This window comes from Aegilops tauschii, chromosome 2, assembly GCF_002575655.3.
Source record: "Aegilops tauschii subsp. strangulata cultivar AL8/78 chromosome 2, Aet v6.0, whole genome shotgun sequence".
In the NCBI taxonomy this organism is placed as follows: Eukaryota; Viridiplantae; Streptophyta; class Magnoliopsida; order Poales; family Poaceae; genus Aegilops; species Aegilops tauschii.
Window position 1 is genome coordinate 56,335,251 of NC_053036.3, and position 20,693 is coordinate 56,355,943.

General features: G+C 43.7%; 2 pseudogenes; both read left to right on the top strand.

Annotated features, from left to right (window-relative positions):
- Positions 1–247: 247 nt before the first annotated feature.
- On the top strand, positions 248–7,058 carry LOC109769486 (uncharacterized; annotated as a pseudogene).
- Positions 7,059–8,736: 1,678 nt separating this feature from the next.
- On the top strand, positions 8,737–17,324 carry LOC109769492 (uncharacterized; annotated as a pseudogene).
- The last annotated feature ends 3,369 nt before the right edge of the window (positions 17,325–20,693 follow it).

The window sequence follows — 20,693 nt, forward strand, 5'->3', positions numbered from 1 at the left end:
GTCAGTATATGTAGGAGTCCAGAAAAAAGGTCCGTAGTATAGGCATTCCAGTCAAATATATTAATCTGTCAATATTTGTAGTTGCTACGGCAAATATTCGTAATATACTTGTAGGTGGGTGAATTGTATTAGTTGCTCCGTTAATATTCTGTAATATATAGCTTCGTAATATATAGACATGTCTAATATTTGTTAGTGGGGATATTAAGGGGTAGGTTAGGTACTCAATGCGATTTGTGTGTTGCAGATGGCTGAGGGTACTCAGTGGGTGCTTAGCCCTATTGTTCATGTCCAAGGCTTGTCTCCAAGTGTTGTGCAAGTTAGTGAAGTGGACCTCACTTTTGATTGGTTGAAGACTAAATTCATGTTGAAGCAAGGGTTGAAGGAAGACGATTTTGTGTACTACGTCAGCAGGAAGCATTCAGATGGCCCTGGGGAAAGAAAATTGATTGACATAACTGATGATGGCAAGATTCAAGAAATGCTGAGCGAATGGGAATGGAAAAGGGTTGTTCAGTTGCATTGCTATAGGAAACCGAGTTATATGTGATGAATTTGTCATTCGAGATCCACCTCCCCGGCAGGCCAGACGTCGTCATTGCCGCTCCTATCTATCAGTAGAGACATTACCATCTATTTCTGTGTGAGACTTATGTCTATTCTATGTATGAGACAAATGACTATGTACTTATGTACGAGACATATGCCTACTCTATTTTAGTACTCTGTTATCGGAAGTACAAGATCATATTTAGATAGAACATAATATTCATACAATGAGACATTACAAACAACTAGATAGAACTACATCTAAATTAAATGGCACGTAACTGAACTCACAACATACAGCATAAAAACTACATGAAGTCATCATCGTCATCCTCGATCGATGCAGAACTCTTGCCCTTCGACGATGAAGAACTCTTGCCCTTCGACGATGCAGAAACCTTGCCCTTCGATGGTGAAGAACTCTTGCCCTTCGACGATGCAGAAACCTTGCCCTTCGATGATGAAGAACTCTTGCCCTTCGACGATGCAGAACCCGGAAGCGGCGGCATGAAGATATCATCTTCGTCCTCGCTCTCCTCAGTCCATAAACATGGATTATTTGCTGCAATCCTTCTGAAAGTTTCACTCTTCGGCACCACTACCTTCTTCCACCTGTCATGCAACCTAAGAAGTTCTTTACGTACCTCCTCATAGGTCCTTTCAGGCCACCCAGACCTACGTAATTGGTGAGCCAACTCATTCATTATGGTGTCACTACCGGTGAGTTCGTCCCATGGAACTATCCTATTATCCATCCTGAAATCGGTCAAGAGTCCTGCTCATCCTAGGGTGAAAACTACGATCGAAAGGATAATGGGACATCTCAACTACACTACACTGCAATGATTATCCAGCTCCGTCTGAAGGGGGTTTTATAGGTAGAGACGAGAAAATGGCGGGAAAGAACGACTGCGGTATGGCGGGAAAGGTTGGAGGGAAATGGGAGGAGGGAAACGGGTGGCGGGAAACGGGTGGCGGGAAACGGGTGGCGGGAAATGGGTGGCGGGAAATGGGTGGCGGGAAAAGCGTAGTTTGGAAATGTCGATAACTTTCAAAACAAATGTTCATCACAATGGAAAAAGGTTCCCGCCTTTCAAAAAATGCATGCAATTTTTTTGGAAAATATGAAAAGAAATGGTTCGTGCCACTAAATGAATGTACGTCACCTTTGCTGGAAATATTCTCGTGTTTCCAAAAAATATCCATGACATTGTAAAAAATGGTACTCCCTTCATCCCATAATATAAGATGATATTACAATCAATATACTCACATATCACGTGGGTTAACAAATGTTTAGATGGATCATGACATTTTAAGAAAATATTCGCGTGTTTCTAAAAAAAGTTTGTGAAAATTTCAGAAAAGCATTTTAAAAAATGTTGTGTGGTTTAAAAAAATGGTATTTCCATTAAAAATGTATTTGAAGAAATGTTACCATGTATTCATAACGTGTTAAAATATATACTTTAAAAAAATATCATCATGTATTATTAAAAATAGGCATGCACCAGTCGGCCCACAGTAGGCCAACTGAGCATAGTCGGCCCACTGCAGGCCTATCGGTGTACTGTAGGCCGACTAGACCCTGTCGGCCAACTGCAGGCCGACTGGGCTTGAATCTGGTGGCCGACAGCCCAATCAGCCAGCAGCAAACTGATGGGCCACCAGTCGGCCTGCTGTGGGCCGACTGGGCTCAGTCGGCCTGCAGTAGGCCGACGGTGTATTATTTTTGAAAATTCTTTTTTTTGGGTATTATTTCTGTAATTTAAAAAAATGTATTATTTAAAAAAATTTAGCCCAAACGGAGTCCAAACGCAGCGAAACATTTTGGAGATTTTTTCTAGACCAGAAGACACCCAGTGGGCCAAATAAGTACCAGAGGGGAGGCCCGTGGTGAGCACAACCCACCAGGGCGCGCCCAGGGGGTTGTGCTCCCCACGGAGCCCCCATGCACCGCATCTTCGCCCTATAAATTCCCAAATATTCCAGACACCCTAGGGGAGTCGAAGAAACACAATTTCAGCCACCGAAAGTTCCAGAACCACGAGATCCAATCTAGACACCATCACGGAGGGGTTCATCATCCTCATTGGTGCCTCTCCGATGATGCATGAGTAGTCCACCATACACCTACGGGTCCGTAGGCAGTAGCTAGATGGCTTCCTCTCTCTTTTTGTTTCTCAATACAATGGTCTCTTGGAGATCTCTTTGATGAAATGACTTTTTGCGGTGTGTTTGTTGGGATCCGATGAAGATCGAGTTTATGATCAGTTTCTATCCATGAATATTATTTGAGTCTTCTTTTGATCTCCTATATGCATGATTACTTATAGCCTCGTATTTCTTATTCGAATCTTTGGTTTAGTTAGGCCAACTAAATCGATTTTTCTTGCCATGGGAAGAGGTGCTTTGTGATGGGTTTGATCATGCGGTGTTCTTTCCCAGTGACAGAAGGGGCGACAAGACACACATGTATCGTTGCTATTAAGGATAACAAGATGGGGACTATTCCTACATGAATAGATCTCGTCTACATCATGTCATCGTTCTTATTATATTACTCCATTTCTCCATGAACTTAATATACTAGATGCATGCTGGATAGCGGTCGATGTGTGGAGTAATAGTAGTAGATGCAGGCAGGAGTCAGTCTACTAATGTTGGACATGATGCCTATATAATGATCGTTGCCTTGGATATCATCATGATTATTTGATCTTCTATCAATTGCCCAACAGTAATTTGTTTACCTACCGTATGCTATTTTCTCGAGTGAAGTCACTAGTGAAATCTACGACCCCTGGGTCTATTCTTTATCATATTTGATTTGAGATCTATTTTTATTCGCTTTTATTTTTAGATCTATTTTTCAAAAAACTCAAAATACATTGCTACACTTTTTATTACTAATTTTATTTCGTGTTTTATCGAGAGCTATTTATCCAATCTATCACAATTATCCCCGTCGGCTTTCCAATTTCTGGCACCGTTACCCAGGAGGGATTGACAACCCCTCTTACGTGTTGGGTGGCAAGTATTTGTTGTTTGCGTGCAGGTACCATTTACATAGTGTTGCTTGGTTCTCCTACTGTATTGATACCTTGGTTTCATAACTGAGGGAAATACTTACCGTATCTGTGCTGCATCATCCCTTCCTCTCTGGGGAAATACCGACATAGTTTCAAGAGACATCAAAAGAAATTTCTGGCGCCGTTGCCGGGGAGATATTATCAACATATATCAGGTTCCTAATCACAAATCTCATCTCCTTGCAATTTACATTATTTTCCATTTGCCTCTCATTTTCATCTCCCCCACTTCACAAAAAAATTGTCGTTTTATTCGCCCTCTTTTGTGTTTGTCTTTTCTTGTCGGATCTGTTTTTTGGTTTGCAATCTTGTTTGCGTAGTCACGATGTCTCAAGAAAACACCAAGTTGTGTGATTTTTCCAATACCAATAATAATGATTTTATTAGTACTTTGATTGCTCCTCCCGCCACTAGTGTGGAATCTTGTGATATTAATGCCGCTTTGTTGAATCTTGTTATGAAAGATCAATTTTCTGGTTCTCCTAATGAGGATGCCGCATCCCATCTAAACACATACATAGAATTGTGTGATATGCAAAAGAAAAAAGATGTCGATAATGATATTGTGAAGTTGAAATTATTTCCTTTCTCCTTGCGGGATCGTGCAAAAATTTGGTTTTCTTCTTTGCCTCACAATAGTATCGATTCTTGGATAAGTGCAAAGATGCTTTTATTACTAAGTATTTTTCGCCCTCTAAAATTATCTCCCTTAGAACTCAAATCATGAATTTTAAGAAACTTGATTATGAACATGTTACACAATCTTGGGAAAGAATGAAATTGATGATAAGAAATTGTCCTACTCATAGTTTAAATCTTTGGATAATCATACAAAAATTTTATGCGGGATTGAATTTGGTTTCTAGAAATCTTTTAGATTCCGCCGCGAGTGGTACTTTTATGGAAATTACTTTGGGAGAAGCTAATAAATTGCTAGATAATAACATGGCAAATTATTCACAATGGCATACCGAAAGAGCACCTGCTAGTAAAAAAATTAATTTGGTTGAAGAAATTAATTCTTTGAGTGAAAAAGTTGATGCTCTCATGAAAATGGTTGCTAGTAAAAATACTCCTATTGAACTTAATGATGTGCCATTATCTATTTTGATTGAGGAAAATAGTGATCCCATAGATGTGAATTTTGTCTCATGAAACAATTGTAATAACAATGCTTATAGAGGTAATTTTAATCCTAGGCCTTTTCCTGGAAATTCCTCTAATAATTATGGTAATTCCTATGGTAATTGTTCTTACAATAATAATAGGAACCCCTCTGATCTTGAGAATAATATTAAAGAATTTATCAATGCTCAAAAGGTTTCAATACTAAGATAGAAGAAAAGTTGAGTAAGATTGATGATATGTCTAGAAGCATTGATAGAATTTCTCATGATGTAGGAAATCTTAAGTTGAAAACTTTTTCACCCAAGGTTGAGGAATCAATTAAAGCTTTATATGTTTCTATGGATGAAAGTAAGAAAAGAACCGCCAGGCTTAGAGCTAAATGAGAATTTTTAGAAAGAGCATTTTCTAGTGATTGCTTTCATAAAAATGATGAAGATATTAAAGTAATTGGTGTTTCTTCTATTGATTCCTTGTTTAGTAAAATTAAAATTGATGATAAAGGGACTGAAGAAGAGTCAACTTTAGCTAGAGGGCGTCCTGATAATTTGGAGGGTGAAAAACTTTATGAAAAAATTGATAAAAGTGGTTTTGGAGAGGTTAAAACTTTAACTAGTGGTGTGACCACTCTTTTGGATTACAAAAACTTTAATTATGATAATTTCTCTTTGATTGAGTGTATTTCTTTGTTGCAATCCATGATAAATTCAACCCATGCTTATGAACAAAATAAAGCTTTTACTAAACATATCGTAGATGCCACGATGAAAGCTTTAGAAAAAAAATTGGAGCTAGGGATTTCAATTCCTAGAAAATTACATGATGAATGGGAACCTACCATTAAAGTTAAGATTAAAAATTATGAGTGCTTTGCTTTATGTGATTTGGGTGCTAGTGTTTCTACAATTCCGAAATCTCGATGTGATGTGCTTGGTCTTACCAATATTGAAGAGTGTGCTTTAAATTTGCACTTCGCGGATTCTACTATTAAAGAGCCTTTGGGAAGAATTAATGATGTTCTTATTCTTGCAAATAGAAATTATGTGCCCATAGATTTTATTGTTCTTGATATTGATTGCAATCCTTCTTGTCCTATTATACTTGGTAGACCGTTTTTACGCACTATATGTTTGTGATTGATATGAAAGAAGGCAATATTAAATTTAAATTTACAGTAAGAAAGGGTATGGAACACTTCCCTAGAACTAGAATTAAGCCACCATATGAATCAATCATGAGGGCAACCTATGGATCAAAAACTAAAGATGACAATACTTGAATCTATGAATTATGCCTAGCTAGGGGCATAAAATGATAGCGCTTGTTGGGAGGCAACCCAATGAATAAAATTTATGTTTGGCTTTTTCTTTCTGTTCTTGTGTGTTTGCACATTTATGCTACTTTTATGATTGTGTTCTTATGTTTTAATTAGTTTCTGTGCCAAGCCAAGCCCGGCCGCCCAAGACCGGAACGCCAAGCTCGGGGAGCTTGCGGCGGACCTCTTCAAGGTATACTACTTGGGGCTGGAGGTTGGCGCCCGCATGCTCACGATCAGCCTCCGCCTCACCGCCGAGAAGGGCGCCCGCTTCACCTCCAAGATGGATTTCCTAGCCATCACCAATCAGGAGTAGCTCCACGATGAGCTGCTTGCGCAGGAGTTCTCGCCTCACCCCACCACCCAGGTCCAGGCCTTCGCCCCCGTCGTGGCCGCCTCCTTGGCCGTCAAGCTCAACGAGGAGTACCTCACCCCACGCTGCGTCGAGTGCCTCGTCGGCGGCCGGGCCCCCATCCCCGGTGACATCCTCGACTCCTTCCCTGACGGCAGCCCCGATAGGCAGGACGACCTGGTCGCCGCCGCCACAGAGGGCCTCACCAAGGTCGACCTCTCCGACGACCCGGACACCGCCGCCACCGTCCGCGTCAAGTACGGCAAGGGCAAGCCCCGTCACGCGGCCAACGGCGGCGGCGGCGAGGTTGACAAGGTGCTTGATTACCTGTACCACGCGTGCAGGATGACGAGCCTCATCGTGAAGCACATCGACGTCGTTGTCGCCATCCTCTCCCGGTTCCTCGACCCCAAGGATGCCGCCCGCCTTGCCGAGTCCAGCGACAAGTACGCCTACATCTCCGAGGTCTGTCCAAACTCCAAACCTTCCTCTTCGATTTCTTCTTCCTCGCTATGGAAATGAAAATGAAAATGATGATTTATATCCATGCCATGGATCTGATTTGACTGCCGAATCCAATTTGTTCCGTTGACTGCAGGAGGGACCCTATCCATCACCCGATTGACTACTTCACCTCATTGATCGATCGATCGAGACTGATCCTTTGCATTGTATCCATGCATTCTCTCCTTATCAGTCTTTTAATTTATCACAAAATGTAGACTTGTGGTTTTAATTTGGTCAGATCTACTCTAATTAATTCATGGACGGCCGGTGGCAATCTATCTTAGCTTCATCAATTAGAAGGGATCAATGTCACCACTATGTGTTATAATCATGGATCCTAGCTTGCATCCCCAATTTGTCTATCATGTCTTGTTCGGCATGGCGTAACTGTATTCATATGTTTGGTACCAATTCAGTTCGGTCAGATTATTTTGCTGTTACTATCTGTGTTCCAGAGAACCGTAGCTATCTTAGTTAGCTTCATCAATCACTTAGGGGGTGATGTAGTGTAATGTGGTAAAATTGGGGATTTGGGCATGCTACTATATATACAATGTGGTCAATTGTGTTTTCTGGGATGGAATTTGCTTCGACCATGGGATAGTAATCTTCTTCTGTATTGCGTTACCGGTTTGGTATGGTTGTGAATTGTAATGGTCTACCCATAGTCATCGGGAAACTCATGATGATCTGCATCACGCATGTGCTGGTCAGGTTGTTTGGGAGGGTGTATCAGTCATAATTTTAAAAATAATACAATTTTAATACTCTCTACTTTCCAAAAAATATTGTCGTGGTTTTAGTTCAAATTTGAAACTAAAACCATGATAATTTTTTTGGAACGGAGGGAGTAGTTAAAACATTCAAATAAAACTGAATTGTTTACAGCAAACATGCCCATGTCTTTTACATGCAACAAATTTGCTCGTAGAAGATAAAAAACTATGCTAAAAAGTAGCTAGTCATTGTGCTTTTTTGTGTGTGTCACAGATCTGTATTACTGTCAGATGTTGCACGAGTGTCATTTTCATGATGAAACTTTGCAAGCTATGGAAACATTTGTCAATGTTCGGTACAAAAAAAATTCAAAATTATTTGAATTTATTTCATTTTTTACTATTCACCCGAGCTCATCAAAACAACACTTTCGGTTTGGAAATGCCCTTCACTCCCAGCTCACCTTTCTTCAAAGCCCCAACCTCCTCCTGTAGCGCAAACGAGCAGAGCGACAGCCATGGCAGGAGAGGTGAGCAAGGAGAAGGTAGGGAGTGTGCTCATGCAGGCCATGCTGGCCAGGAGGAACTTACAACAGCAATGCAACCTCCTCCTGGAGCGCCAACGAGCCGCCTGCTACTCAGACATCTCGGATGGCATTGTTCGCCGTGCTCGCTCGATTCTCGATGTGCTTCCCAACTCGATGGCCTTCACTAGATGCAAACCCCGTGTTTCTATGATTCAAATTTACAAAAAAAAATTGCACCATGTTGCCGGCAAGCACTTTTTTTCTCAAATGCTATTCATCTACCAGGGTTTCGAAAATTCAAACATCACCTACGGTGTTGGTAATTGTCTTGTAGTGGTAGCGGAGGTAGCACGCCAAAAAAGAAAGGAATCAAAGGGTCCTTGAGGCCATTCGAGTGGGCCCACCTGGCAGAGTCTCGTCGCCTTCAAAGACAAAATGATTCGCGTGCGTGACCCCACCCATCCCAATTCCCTCCTCCATTCCCTCCGCCTTTTTCAAAAGTCCAAACTTTTCTCCCCTCCCACAACTCCGATCCAAGAGAGAGATCAGGAGGATGGCGGGAGAGGTGAGCAAGGAGGAGGTAGGGAGCTGGGAGCGTCCGATGAGGACATCAATACCATTGTTACACCCACAGCCCCTGCTGCTATACATACTGGACCAATTACTAGAGCTCACGCACGCCAATTAAATTATCAGGTACTTTCATTTTTTGGTAATGATTCTAATGTTCATGAGAATATGATGCTGTAAATTGGATACATTTGTCTTGCTTACAAATGAAGGGCATAGCTTGGACAAGAGGGATGAACATTGGAGCAAGATCAAGCATGGAGATGATGGTATGCGCAAGGGGAACAAGAACGGAGTTACAAGTGATGTTTTCAAGACTTTGAAGCCACCATAATGAGTGCATGAAGCCTTGGACGAAATATACAAGATGCCACTTCATAAATTTCGTCCAGAGGTTATTATAGGTGCCGCGTCACCTTATTTTTGGGCCAGGCCCATGTAATTTCGAAATACTTAAGTATAGGCTGTTTTATGTGTGGCTAAACAAGAGTTAGGGATGGTTTCGGACCCTCTTCCAAGGGTCACGAAATCCCCCCCTCTTCCTCCATATATACAACCCTTAGGGCGTCGTTTAGACTTTGGGTTTTGTTTAGATTAAAAGTTCGCCATAGCTGCAACTTCACATACTTCGTTTGTGTTCAACGACCAGACCAAGACGTCACAGAACCCCACCTTCATTAATAAAGCTTTCCTCTTTTATTCGCAATATCCAGATTGCAATCTCAATTTCTTGCTTGTTCTTCGTTTGCTCGTAGGAAATAGACCCTCGTGGTCAGGTTAAACGTGCTCCGGCGTGGTCAATAACCCTTGGAAGTTGGTTTAGCGATTGCTAAGGCGCGACGTCTTCGCACGTTCGTAGTCGGATCATCAAAGTCGACTCCCACAGAAAACGATAGCTATCTTAGCGAAACATCGGGACACCTTCGCCTCTATCAAGTGGTATCAGATTTCCAGGTTGCTCGGTGAGATTTTTACATTTTTTCGTAGTTTAGATCGAGTCTGTTCTTTATACCTATAGTCCACAAAAAATCCAAAAGAAATTAGGGTTAGTTCATCATATCCAAACCAGTCTGAGCCCTTGCATAATCTTTTCTGTATTTGCTTTGTTGAATTTGCGGTTATATCGTCGTGTCTAGTTGCTGGTCTTAGCGTCTAGTCTTTTAGAGTTTCGAGTTCTGTTCAAGGGTATTCACGCCGCCGCCGCACCATCATCATCCGCTGCCATATACCACCACCACACCAGATACATCGCCCCTGCCATCTACCATCACTGCTTATCCTTCCCCGCTCCGAGTCCATATACCAACACCGATCCGAGTCCATATACCACCACCGACCCGTATCCATATACCACCACTACTGCGAGTCCATCTCATATTAGGTTTACTTTCGAGATCCATCTGTTTCCAGATTTGTGTTTCCTTGTCCGAGTAGGTTTCGGATTCCATCAATCTTTTGTCGTTCCGTAGTCCGGAAACCACCCTCCGTTTAGGCCCAAAATTATCCGAAAACGCACTGGTTAAAAACTTTTCTGGCTATCCTATTTTTAGGTGGTTTCCGAGCGTTTGAGACAGGTGCCATTATAGAAAGTTTTTTCAGCCGTTTCTAGTTTTCGGTCCGGGCAGTCAAAAAAAGAAAAAATGGTCACAAAAATTTCGTGTATATCCTGTTATCTTGACTTGGGAAGAGTTTTGAGACAATCGCCGTTATAGTGATTTTTGGCAAAAAAAGCGATTTTTTCCAGAGTGTGCTTTTCCCTTGTTTTCGTGCAGCGCCGTGATTTTTTAGTGTTCTAGGCTCGCGTCTCTAGCACAGTGTAGCCTAGGACCAGCACAATACCATCGTTGAGTGTTTATTCAACTTTGCATCTCTGAATTAATTATTACTGATCCTTTTTGCTACCATATATTAAGCCTTCCCAGCTCCACATACATCTACATCGTGTGTTTGACACCACCTGGCAATCGCTCTATCCAAGCTTTTGAGAGTTTTGACTACAACGGTTGCCGATCACCACCTGCTGCTTGGTAAGAACTGGTAAGACTCTGAGATTCGCTTGACGGATTTGTGACACACCAACGCCACTTCCTAGTAGTTTGTAGGATCATATTCTTGTGTGTTTCTATTGCTGCTAACCATGGCAGGATCACAAGCCGACGTGACTGATTGGGAGAACATGACGAACAAAGAGTTACATGATAAGTTTCAACAAATGATGAGTGGACAGGTGGAAGATGTGCTAAACAGATTTGAAGAGGCCATGGAGAAGATAGATGGCATTGAGAAGGCGTTCGAAACAAAGCTGGATAACAAGTTTAATGAATTGCTCACGTGTCTTCCACAACAACCGCCCGCTGCACCTGTCACACCTCTAAACCAACAACAACAACAACAACATCGCCTTCCAAATCAAGTGTGACGAGCACTGCGCGTTCCCCTTGAGCCTGGTCAAACTTCTCGTGCCGCTGTACCTACTGTTGATGCTTCTGTAGCTCCTGATGCTACTGCAGAGGTGGAGGACTATTACGAGGATGAGGTTGATCAAAATTAGAACTACGTGCAACAACCAGCACCACCACCAGGTCGTCCTCATGCATATATTCACAACGGTAGGACTGCACCACCACCTCAGGTACGAGATAATGACCACACTCCTAAACTGAAATTGAATATTCCAACATTTGAGGGTAGAGACGTTCTTGATATATATCTTACTTGGGAATTAGAAACTTAACAATGATTTACATGCTTACAATATCCTGAGGATAGACGTGTTGCTGCTGCTGTTTGTGCTTTCACTAGTTTTGCTTGTGTATGGTGGTTTGAACATTGTAGATTATATCCTATTCTAGCTACTTGGGATGCACTGAAAGCTGCTATGCGTACTCGTTGGGTTCCACCATATTATCAACGTGAATTACTACAAAAATTGCAGCGTTTAAGACGAGGAGAAAATTCTGTAGAGGAATATTATCAGGAATTACAAACTAGCATGATTAGATGTGGTATTGTTGAGGATAATGAAGCAATGCTTGCACGTTTTATGGGTGGTTGAAATAAAGAGATTCCGACCATTTTAGAGTATAAGGAGTATAACAATATCACTCGTTTATTCCATCTTGCTTGCAAAGCTGAACGTGAAGTGCAGGATCGACAGGCATTGACGCGGACTAACTTTTCTGCAGGTCGAACTTCATCATGGACACCGCGTGCATCCTCTACTTCCACATGTTCTGCTGCACCGGCACCTCCATCAGCTGCCACTTCCAGCCATGATACAAGAAAGCAGGCACAACAATCACTATCTGCTAAGAGCACACCTGCCGGGCCTGCACAGAGCTCTTCTTCATCCATGGCATCAACAGGGCACACACATGATACTATCTGTCGTCGTTGTAAGGGTAGAGGTCATTATGCAAGAGAATGCCAATCTCCTCGTGTTATGGTTGCTACTGAGGATGGTGGGTATGAGTCCGCTGGTGACTATGATGAGGAGACTTTGGCTCTTATTACAAGTGAAGAACATGGTGGAGATGATTCTGATCATAAGACGCAATACATGGCTACTGAAGATGCTGACAGGTATGAAAGTTTAGTTGCTCAACGTGTTTTGAGTGTGCAGGTCACACAAGCTGAGCAAAATCAGAGGCATAATTTGTTCCACACAAGGGGAGTTGTGAAGGAACGTTCTGTTCGCGTCATCATAGATGGAGGGAGTGTAACAACTTGGCTAGCATGGAGATGGTGGAGAAGCTATCTCTCACCACAAGACCACATCCACATCCTTACTACATCCAATGGTTCAACAACAACGACAAGGTTAAGGTAACACGTACTGTTCGTGTGCATTTTAGTATCGCTACATATGCTGATTATGTTGATTGTGATGTGGTACCCATGCAAGCATGTTCCTTATTACTTGGTAGACCATGGCAATTCGATAAAAAATTCTGTCCACCATGGTAGAAACAATCAGTATACTCTTGTTCATAAGGATAAACATATTACTTTGCTTCCTATGACTCCTGATTCTATTTTGAAAGATGATATTAATCGAGCTAATAAAGCAAAACAGGAGCAAAATAAGAGTGAAAATCAGATTGTGGCAAAAGAATTTGAGCAACAAATGAAGCCTAATAACAAACCATCATCTCATGTTGCTTCTGAAATTAAATTGAAAAGCAGATGTTTACTTGCCACCAAATCTGATATTGATGATCTAGATTTCAGCAAATCTGTTTGCTATGCTTTTATGTGCAAAGAGGCATTTCATTCGAGGACGTGCCTTCCTCTTGCCACCTGCTGTCACTAACATTTTGCAGGAGTTCGCTGACGTCTTTCCACAAGACGTGCCACCAGGATTGCCACCTATTCGAGGGATTGAGCATCAGATTGACTTAATTCCCGGTGCTTCGCTGCCAAACCTTGCGCCATACCGTACCAATCTAGAGGAGACGAAGGAGATTATGCGTCAAGTACTGGAGCTACTCGACAAAGGTTATATACACGAATCTCTTAGTCCTTGTGCTGTTCCTATTATACTAGTGCCAAAAAAGGATGGTACATCGCGTATGTGTGTTAATTGTAGAGGCCTTAATAATATTACCATTCGTTATCGTCATCCTATTCCTAGGCTAGATGATATGCTTGATGAATTGCATGGCTCCACAATTTTCTCCAAAGTTGATTTGCGTAGTGGATACCATCAAATTCGTATGAAATTGGGAGATGAATGGAAAACAACATTTAAAACTAAGTTTGGATTATATGAGTGGTTAGTCATGCCTTTGGGTTAACTAATGCACCAAGTACCTTCATGAGATTAATAAACGAAATTTTACGTGCTTTCATTGGACGATTTGTGGTAGTTTACTTTGATGATATACTGATATATAGCAGATCTTTGGAGGAACATTTGGAACATTTACGTGCTGTTTTTATTGCTCTACATGATGCACGTTTGTTTGGTAATCTTGGGAAGTGCACCTTTTGCACTGACCGATTATCTTTTCTTGGCTATGTTGTTACTCCATAGGGAATTGAAGTTGTTAAAGCCAAGATTGAAGCTATTGAGAGTTGGCCGCAGCCCAAAACGGTCACACAAGTGAGGAGTTTCCTTGGCCTCGCTGGTTTCTATAGGCGTTTTGCGAGAGATTTCAGCACCATTGCTGCACCTCTCAATGAGCTTACAAAGAAGGATGTGCCTTTTGTTTGGGGTACCGCACAGGAAGAAGACTTCACGGTATTGAAAGATAAGTTGACACATGCTCCTTTACTCCAACTTCCTGATTTTAATAAGACTTTTGAGCTTGAATGTGATGCTAGTGGAATTGGATTAGGAAGTGTGTTATTACAAGATGGCAAACCTATTGCATACTTTTCTGAAAAATTGAGTGGGCCTAGTCTGAATTATTCTACTTATAATAAAGAATTATATGCTCATGTTCGGACCTTAGAAACATGGCAACATTATTTATGGACCAAAGAATTTGTTATACATTCTGATCATGAATCTTTGAAACACATTAAAAGTCAAGAAAAACTGAACCGTAGACTTGCTAAATGGGTTGAATTCATTGAGACTTTCCCTTATTTCATTAAACACAAGAAGGGTAAAGAAAATGTTATTGCTGATGCATTGTCTCGTCGTTATACTATGCTTTCACAACTTGACTTTAAAATATTTGGTTTGGAGACCATCAAAGATCAATATGTGCATGATGTTGAATTTAAAGATGTATTGCCGAATTGTAAAGATGGAAGAACATGGAACAAGTTCGTCGTTAACGATGGATTTGTGTTTCATGCTAACAAGCTATGCATTCCAGCTAGCTCCGTTCGTCTTTTGTTGTTGAAGGAGGCGCATGGAGGAGGATTAATGGGACACTTTGGCCTCAAGAAGACAGAGGATGTACTTGCTACACATTTCTTTTGGCCAAAGATGAGAGGAGATGTTGAGCGCTTTGTTGCTCGCTGCATGACATGTCAAAAAGCTAAGTCACATCTCAATCCTAATTGTTTATATATGCCTTTGCCTGTACCTAGTGCACCATGGGAGGATATCTCTATGGACTTTGGTTTGGGTTTACCTCAAACAAAGAAGGGGAGGGATATCATATTTGTTGTCGTGGATAGATTCTCTAAAATGGCACACTTCATACGATGTCATAAAAGCAATGATGCTGCTAATGTTGATGATTTGTTCTTTCATGAAATTATTCGCTTGCATGGTGTGCCAAATAAAATTGTTTCGGATCGTGATACTAAATTTTCTAGCCACTTTTGGAGATGTTTATGGGCTAAGTTGGGGACTAAATTGCTTGTTAGTATTACATGTCACCCCCAAACTGATGGACAAACTGAAGTAGTCAATAGAACATTGTCTACTATGCTTAGGGCTGTTTTGAAGACCAATCTTAAAATGTGGGAAGAATGCTTGCCTCGTATTGAATTTGCTTATAATCATTCACTGCATTCTACTACTAAGATGTGCCCTTTTGAGATTGTGTATGGTTTCCTTCTTCGTGCACCCATTGATTTGTTGCCTCTTCCATCTTCGGAAGGCTAATTTTGATGCTAAACAACGTGCTGAATTGATCTTAAAAATACATGAGATAACTAAGAAGAACATTGACCGTATGAATGCAAAATATAAACTTGCTAGAGATAAGGGTAGAAAACGAGTTGTGTTTGCACCTGGAGATCTTGTTTGGTTACATTTGCGTAAGGATAGATCTCCTGATTTGCGCAAATCAAAGCTAATGCCATGTGCTGATGGTCCTTTTAAGGTTGTTATAGAAAATAAATGATAATGCATATAAACTTGAGCTGCCTGCAGATTTTGGGGTTAGTCCCACTTTTAACATTGCAGATTTGAAGCCTTATTTGAGGAAGAGGAGCTTCCGTCGAGGACGACTTCATTTCAAGAAGGGGAGGATGATGAGGACATCAATACCATTCTTACACCCACACCCCCTGCTGCTATACATACTGGACCAATTACTAGAGCTCGCGCACGCCAATTAAATTATCAGGCACTTTCATTTCTTGGTAATGATTCTAATGTTCATGAGAATATGATGCTGCCTAAATTGGATATATTTATCTTGCTTACAAATGAAGGGCCTAACTTGGACAAGAGGGATGAACATTGGAGCAAGATCAAGCATGGAGATGATGGTATGCGCAAGGGGAACAAGAACAGAGTTACAAGTGATGATTTCGGGACTTTGAAGCCACCATAATGAGTGCATGAAGCCTTGGACGAAATATAAAAGATGCCACTTCATAAATTTCATCCAAATGTTATTATAGGTGCTGCGTCACCTTATTTTTGGGCCAGACCCATGTAATTTCGAAATACTTAAGTATAGGCTATTTTTAGAGTCCGTATGTGTGGGGAAACAAGAGTTAGGGCTGGTTTCGGACCCCCTTCCGAGGGTCATGAAATTCCCCCCCTCTTCCTCCATATGTACAGCCCTGAGGGCGTCGTTTAGACTTTGGTTTTTGTTTAAATTAAAAGTTCGCCATAGCTAGAACTTCGCGTACTTTGTTTGTGTTCAACGACCAGACCAAGACATCACAGAACCCCACCTTCATTAATAAAACTTTCCTCTTTTATTCGCAATATCTAGATTGCAATCTCAGTTTCTTACTTGTTCTTCGTTTGCTCATAGGAAATAGACCCTCATGATCAGGTTGAACGCGCTCCGGCGTGGTCAATAACCCTCGGAAGTTGGTTTAGCGATTGCTAAGACGCGATGTCTTCGCACGTTCGTAGTCGGATCGTCAAAGTCGACTCCCACAGAAAATGATAGCTATCTCATAGACACATCGGGACACCTTCGCCTCTATCAGCGTCCTCATGCATGCTATGATGGACGCCAAGAACTTGCGCCCGCAGCACGACCGCCTCCTGCACCTCCACCACCGCCTGCGGCGCCTCCTCCAGGCCGCCACCCCTGCCCCCACCGACGACGCCAAGCTCCGGGTCCTCGCCACGGACCCTTCAAGGTCTACTACATCGGCACAGAGGCCCGCACGCGCATGCTCCGCACCTGCCTCAAGCTAGCTGTGCAGAATGAACCCCTCCTTTGCCGTCATGCCCGATGAGCAGCTCCACGACGCGCTGCTCGCGCAGCGCCTCCCGCCCCGCCCCACCACCCAGCCCGAGGCCCTGGCCCTCTTCGCCGTCAAGCTAGCCAAGGAGTACCACATCCCACCCTGCATCGAGCACCTCGTCGGCTCCCGCCCCGCCCCCCCCCCCCCGCACCCCGGCGGCAAGCATGACACCTCCTCACCGGACGGCAAGCCCAAGGCACCCATCGACCTGGATAAGGCGATCGATTTCCTCGACCGCGGGTGCACCATCCTGAGGCTTGTCATCGCCGTGCTCTCTCGCAAGGAGCTCGCCAACCTCGCTGAGTTCACCGAGAAGGTCGCCTACATCTCCGAGGTCTGTCCTCTTGTGTCCTTTCCTTCCTTCAATCAATCTGAGTGTCCAATTCATCCATCGATCTGAGTGTACAATTTGTCTTGTTGCAGGACGGGCCATATCCATCAACAGATTAGGCCTGCCTCGCCGATTAAGTTGACAGATGGTGCCGCCTACCTCTGACTGTCCGATTATACATCTTGTTCATCTCGCTGCACTGCAGAAGTGCAGATTAGCCAGCCGGCTACTTGGCCTGATCCGTCAACTCATTGTAGCAGTTCACCTGATCGATTGAGGCGATCGGAAGGGGGTGGATGGGATCCCTCTGAATTGCTCCTCCTTCTAGTCGCTTTAGTTTATCTATTATGCAGACGTATGGTTTCAGTTCAGTTTTGGTGCAATGCTACTATGTACTTGTGTTTAATTCATTCCTGGCGGCCGGTGGCAAATCCATGCATGGGATGATTTTGCCGAGTTTATCTGATCGTAGCTTCGTCAATTAGGGGTAATCAATGTTGAACCACATCGATCTTGTTCTTATCTATGGGACGATTGAACTAAATCACCTGACAAAATTGGTACTCTCTCTGTAAAGAAATATAAGAGTGTTTTTAATAATGGCGACTGCTGGGCGTCGGCGCCGCGGCCAGTCGAGCCCCAGCCGTTGGTTATGAGCTGCGCGGCCCTTGGATCTGGTAAAAAAATGAATCGCCCCAGCAGCTTCTTCCTCGCATGGTCGGGCTAGATCCGCATCTCCCGCTCAGGGAGCGCGGCGCCGCACCTCCTGTCCCCTTCAATGGTCATCCTCGTCGCCAGGCCCCACCCTCGCCGGCCTTCCTCGTCGCCAGTCCCCGCCATCGCCGGCTGTCCTCGTCGCTGGTCCCCACCATCCCGGCCGTCCTCGTCATCGCCTCGACTCATGCAACACGTTGGGGATATTACTACTGGGTATAAACCGGCGAGGTGAGGCCGGATTATCCCCAAGATGAGTTATTATACTTGAAGCCCATGAAGACGAAGACGGAGGCGCTTTATGAAGGCCTAGGGCCCAAAGGCGGATTACGGCCTGTAAACATAAACCGACATTAGTATGCAACTTGTGTTGTAAGATAGAAAGAGTAGAGACCGGGCCGGACACGTTTATGAGCCGGCCTCGGGATCCTGTAAACCGGCGGGCGTCAACCCATGTATATAAGGGGACGACCCGCCGGCGGTTTAGGGACAACAAACAACAACTGGAGAGCCAGGCATAGCGGATTCGCTCCCTGGTCATCGAAACCCTAGCAATTCCACAACAACTGGATTAGGCCTTTACCTTCACCGCAAGGGGCTGAACCAGTATAAACTCTCCGTGTCCCTTGTCCGCTTTAACCCCTTTAAGCTAACCCGTCGCGATGGCTCCACGACTAAGTCCTTTCACGAGGACATCTGCCGTGACAAAACCACGACACAACAGGTCTACCTGCGCTTGCAGCTCTCGACGGCGACGGTTGTAGCTCCGCCGCCGCCGCCGCCGCTCGCCGTTGATGCTCACTGCACTGGATTGCATCGACGACGGACGCCAGTCTATCAACGCCGTTTGAATGGATGTAGCAAAAAACTTCACTTGTAGTAGCAAAATACAACTACGGTTGCAGCAAGCCGCCGTCGCGAGGTCGCAGCTCCGCCTTGATCGATGTAGCAAAAAACTTCACCTGTAGTAGCAAAATCTAACTACGGTTGCAGCTTCCCCTTGTTGTGCAGTGCCTTTGAAGTTTTTATGTATCTATGGTTGAAGCTTTTTTCAACAGTTGTTGAAGCTGTTCTAGGTTTTTTAGAGCGGAGGCACATGCCCGGCCTTAAACTAAGGCCCTTACACACAGTCACACACACGGTAGAGCCGGAGTTATAGCAGGCACATGGATGAACCGGCCGTTTCAAGCAGTGCGCGGAATCGCAATCCGAACCATGGTCATAATCCGGCGGGAGGCGGTGGTGATGCTCAGGATGTAGTAGATCGTGCCAGGGCATGTCGAGACGCCGAGTTACCGGCGCAGTATGAAGCCCGCCAACTTACCCCGGTTCGCCCAACAACTTCAGTGGAGCCAGGTGTTACCTCCAGTTCGTTGGGGGTGCCATGTCTCGTCCCAGCACTGCGCAACGTGCGGCTGCCTAAAGATTTCAAGGGCCCTCGCAAAGTGCCAAATTACACTGCCGATTTATCCCTCGAGTCATGGGTGGAGAGTTATGAGATGGCGATGGAGATGCTAGATGTGGATGACGCGGCGTGTGCTAAATACTTCACCATGATGTTGGAAGGAATGACACACACTTGGTTGAAAAACTTACCAGCTAATTCTATTGGGTCATGGGCCGAGTTAAGGGCCCGGTTTATTCAAAATTTCAAAGACACATGCAAGCAGCCCATGCCAATTGTGGATCTAGCTGCCTGTGTCCAGGAGGAAGGAGAATCAACAACCCATTGGGTGCGCCGGGTTTCCGAAATTTTGCATTCATCAGACCGCATCAACGCTGATACAGCCGTTTTAACGTTGGAAGGCAATTGCCAGTTTATGTTGGAAATATGCCCTAGAGGCAATAATAAATTGGTTATTATTATATTTCCTTATTCATGATAATCGTTTATTATCCATGCTAGAATTGTATTGATAGGAAACTCAGATACATGTGTGGATACATAGACAACACCATGTCCCTAGTAAGCCTCTAGTTGACTAGCTCGTTGATCAATAGATGGTTACGGTTTCCTGACCATGGACATTGGATGTCGTTGATAACGGGATCATATCATTAGGAGAATGATGTGATGGACAAGACCCAATCCTAAGCATAGCATAAAAGATCGTGTAGTTTCGTTTGCTAGAGCTTTTCCAATGTCAAGTATCTTTTCCTTAGACCATGAGATCATGCAACTCCCGGATACCGTAGGAGTGCTTTGGGTGTGCCAAACGTCACAGCGTAACTGGGTGACTATAAAGGTGCACTACAGGTATCTCCGAAAGTGTCTGTTGGGTTGGCACGGATCGAGACTGGGATTTGTCACTCCGTGTGACGGAGAGGTATCTCTGGGCCCACTCGGTAATGCATCATCATAATGAGCTCAATGTGACTAAGGCGTTAGTCATGGGATCATGCATTGCGGTACGAGTAAAGAGACTTGCCGGTAACGAGATTGAACAAGGTATTGGGATACCGACGATCGAATCTCGGGCAAGTAACATACCGTTTGACAAAGGGAATTGCATACGGGATTGACTGAATCCTCGACATCATGGTTCATCCGATGAGATCATCGTGGAACATGTGGGAGCCAACATGGGTATCCAGATCCCGCTGTTGGTTATTGACCGGAGAGGCGTCTCGGTCATGCCTTCATGTCTCCCGAACCCGTAGGGTCTACACACTTAAGGTTCGGTGACGCTAGGGTTGTAGAGATATATGTATGCGGAAAGCCGAAAGTTGTTCGGAGTCCCGGATGAGATCCCGGACGTCACGAGAGGTTCCGG